The sequence below is a fragment of the Desmodus rotundus genome, chromosome 11 (assembly GCF_022682495.2).
Source record: "Desmodus rotundus isolate HL8 chromosome 11, HLdesRot8A.1, whole genome shotgun sequence".
Taxonomy (NCBI): domain Eukaryota; kingdom Metazoa; phylum Chordata; class Mammalia; order Chiroptera; family Phyllostomidae; genus Desmodus; species Desmodus rotundus.
The window spans coordinates 3,227,736-3,231,995 of NC_071397.1; the positions used below are offsets into that span (position 1 = coordinate 3,227,736).

The window sequence follows — 4,260 nt, forward strand, 5'->3', positions numbered from 1 at the left end:
ATCAATGTCACAGCAGCAAAAAAGCAGACAAAAAAAAAAAAGCAAATGTCCATTAACTGAGGAATGAACAAACACAATGTGGCATATCCATGTAACGGAATATTATTTAACCATAGAAAGGAATGAAGTTCCCATACATGCTGCAGTATGGGTGAACCATGAAGACGTATGGTAAGTGAAAGAAGGCAGACAGAAAACGCCACACGTGTGATTCCACGGATTCGAAATGCCCAGAGGAGACAAGTGACCAGAGACAGAAAGCACATCGATGCTTGCTATGGCCTGGGGGTACGGGGCTTCCCTTTGGGTCGATGACAATTGTCCGGAATTAGAAAGTAGTGATAGTTGTGTAGCTCAGTGCCCGTACTAAAGCACTACCGACTCGTGTGCTTTCAAAGAGTGAATTTTGTGATATGTACATTATATCTCAATAAAGAAGTTCTTCAGACATTATAACTAAATACAGTGTGTGGTCCTCAATTGGACTCTACACTGAAAAAACGGCCACAGAGGACATGTTTGAGACAGGGACATTGAAAATGAGCATGGTATTAGATGAGAGCACTGCATCCGTGTCAGCTGCCCTGAGCTGACCGGGTGCCCGGGTTACACAGGGAAATGCTCCCGGTCTCGGGACAGACGTGCTGAACTACTGGGGTGAAGGGTCACGGCATCTGCAATGGCCTCCCAGGTGGTTCGCCATGTACACAATGCTGAGGTTGAATAACTCACCCAAGGCTGTGTAATTAAGAAGAGACAAAGGTAAGAAATTAGATATTGTCCAGGTTAAGAGCATGGGCTCTAGACTCCAGGACTGGGTTGCGGGGAGGGAGGTGGGTGTGGGCTTTTCTGGCAGAGGCGCTAGGTTTGAAGCGCTTTAAAGGATGGGACCTCGGGAGTGGGACACTGTCCTGGAACAGAGCTGAAAGGACCGGATAAGCTTGTCCTCACTTTTTCTCTGTTTAAAAATTGAAATATTGGAGCCATGGGAATAAGGGTTCAGCTTCATGATTTTTTTAAATATCACCATTAATAATCAACCAGCTGGAAGAGCTGTCTTTTAATAATTTTGTGATGTGTGCCCAGACATATGTGAACTCCTGTTCAAGCGAACAGGGAACAAGGGCAGAGCGGGGGGATCGACTCAGAGCCCACATCCTAAGAGCTGTCTCTTTCAGAGTTGTCCAAGATTTTCGGGTTCTGGGTGGTGACTTCAGCAGAGGACATGGACAAGGAGGGGAATCTATTTATGACGGATTTTTGAGGATGAGAGGTTTGCTGTCGAACACAACAGAGAATTGTCAGCGGCCAACAGGAAACCAGAGGAAAGGATACAAATGGTTCGCAGTTCTGTGTAACAATGAAACCAGCTCCTCACTTACACAGGCACCAGGCTGTTCTGTGATCTGGAGAAGCAATTTCCAGTCAAGAAGTTGCAAGGGAGACAGAAGACCGATGCAGCTAGTGAACCGTTTGCTGAGGTGCAGACGCTCAGCTGTGGTCCCCAAATCTAAAGCTAGGAAGAGAGAAAAGGTGTAAATTCCCCTCCTCCTCCCCATCATCCAGTGGTTCCCAGTCTGCTTCTGACTGTTCTGATTCTGAAAGTGCCTCTAAAGAGAAAGAAGAAGAAAGAAGGAAGAAGGAGAAGAAGAAGAAAGAAGAAGAAACGAAACATTGAAAAAATTCCTAAAAACACAAGAAAGAAAAGAAGCAGCAAAAGAAAAGCAAGAAAAGCGCATCTAGTGAAAGCGAGGCCGAAAATCTTGAGGCACAGCCCTACTGTCCTCTGACAGAGGCCCCCCCAGACCTGAAAACAGATTCTAAGGAAAGGAAGTCCTCTAAAAAAGAAAGAAAGCTGATGAAAAAGAAAGGGAAAACAGAAAGAGACAGAGAGAGAGAGTGTATAACCCACCTCCCAGCCTCACACCAGAGGCGACTTTTAGCTACCAGGTCTGGCAGGAAAATTACAGGAAGGCAGCCAAGGCATTATCGAACTCCATTTAGATCCCGTACAGGATCGTTTCAGATGCAGTGAGATTCCTCCACACTGGAGGCAAGAGATGCAAAAAGCTCAAAGAATAAGAATATCAAGGGTTGAAAGATAGACCAAAGGGGCTACGAGTGAGTTAAATAAAAGAAAAGAAAATCAAAGAAGCCCAGTTAGAATAAAGAGAAGAAAAAAAAACAACGGATCACAAGCATATGTCTGAGAGTTCAAATAGAAAAAGTGAAACAGAAAAGAACGTTAAAGGCCATAAACATCTAACAGCAACCAGAGAGACGTCAGAAGAAATTCAGAAAAAGATAAGTATAATAAAAACGAGTGAAGAAAAGGGCCAAATCGAAAAGTAGGAATAAAAGCAAAGAGAAACCGAAGAGGAAGGACAGCAATAGGAAGCACAGCAGACCCGAGGAAAAGCGGACGAGGCCACCAGAAGCATCATGAGACTGCTAAAGGAAAAGAAAAGTCCAATTCTCCTCGAGAGGAGAAGACCCAGAAAGGGGTAGAAGTAAGAAGCCTAAGCAGTCACGATCAAACGGAGCACGATCGTAATGAACGCAAGGAAAAGGGCAGGTGTGCACAGTCTAGGAGGAGAGAGCGCTCACTGACGGCAAACACAGTTACAGCGGCAGAAGAGGAGCATGAAGCAGGAGCGGGGACGGACAAACAAAAAAGAGCATGGGCTGTAGAGGCAGACTGCCGAGGCAACCATGCAGCTCTAGCCCTTACCAGCTGTGTGACCTTGAACAAGTTACTTAACCTTCCTGTGCCCATTCTCCTCAATTTAAAAGTGGGGATGATGATGGTGATGAAAGAATCTGCCTCCTAGTGTCGTGCAAGGTAGAACGTGTGAAGCCCTTAGGACAAGGGCCAGTGCACTGGAAGTTCTCTGAACCTATTTGAGGGAAGAATTCGGAAGCCTCCCTGGAAGGATGGTGTGATCTCAGCGGGTGCTGGGACAGAGAGCACTTTTTGAAAGACAGAGAATTACCAGCGGGCAAAGGAACTGATGCGCGACAGGCCCAAGAAAGCGAAGGCAAGCTACAAGGGGCCAGACCTCTGATATCCAGTCCAGGGGGCATACGCAGGGCGTCAGGAAAGAGGAAAAACCAGGAGGAGAGATGTCATGTGAGTCAGGACTGACGACAGGGATGCCTACACTGAAGGAGGGAAACAGGCTTAGGACCTTGCACTGTGCTGTGCTCCGGGGCCAGAGGTGAAGAGGAGGAGAGACTCCAAAAATGACATCCCTGCCTCAATCTCCAAACGCAAGAGGGAGGGCATCTTGGGTCAAAGGAAAGAAGCCAGGACCACAAATCAAAAGATATGCTCTGACCTTTATGAGTCCATGACCTTGGGTAAGTTTCAGAATCTCCCTGAGCCTTTTGGGAGTGGCTGGCTGTTTGCTACAGGAGGAAAGGCAGAGGAACCTGGAGAAAGAAGAAGACGGCATTTGGTGGGAGAAGTACAAAGAGGACAGGAGATGCTGCTGCTCCTGAGCTGTGCGTGAGAGGCACACCCACAAGCAGGAGCCTGTTCCCCCAGGGCCGTGTGCCCCAGGTCACATAAAAACCCAGAGTCTGGCAGAGGCCCACAAAGCCTTCTGCAGACAGGGGAGCAAACAAACACAACACCTGGGGGAGGCCCGGACACCCCGGAGAGAGGGAGGCCTCCGGGGGCAGAAACCAAGCTCTGGGTCCCCACCGGGCCAGAATGACTGGCCGATGGGGTCAACAGGCCAGCACGGTGGTCAAGCCGGCGGGGGGGGGAAACCAAAACCCCAGCCAGATCTATTATTTAGCAGTTCATCACTAAACAAAATATAAATTATCCCCTCCCCCAGCCCCAACTGCTGGGTTGTTCAGGAGGGAGCTGGGGTCAATCAGGGCCAAGTCAAATGTTTTAGGTCAGCTGTCCCCACAGCCTCCAGTAGGCAGGTGGGACGTGTCCCATGTCAGGGGAAGGGATGGCCTCATCTTCTCTAGGCCCCCAGGTCCTATGTCCTTCCAAGCAGCTCCCCAAGGGGGTGGTGGGGTCTCGGGGCACCTTGAAGAATTTTTATGACACGGTCCACCCACAAGTATTTGCTGAATGCCTACCGTGCTCCTGCAAGCCCAGGGCAATGGTGGGTTGTGCCCCACAGGCTGGCGCCTTGGGGATCAGGGTCTTTTCTCAGAGCTGGGGTGTACCCTACTCCCCTCCAGGTCCCTGACAGTGTGAGCTGTGGAAAGTCAGCTGTTCGGAGTTCAAAACCTAAT

General features: G+C 48.9%; 1 pseudogene; it reads left to right on the forward strand.

Annotated features, from left to right (window-relative positions):
- Positions 1-1,007: 1,007 nt before the first annotated feature.
- Positions 1,008-2,831, forward strand: LOC112302450 (peptidyl-prolyl cis-trans isomerase G pseudogene; annotated as a pseudogene).
- Positions 2,832-4,260: the final 1,429 nt, after the last annotated feature.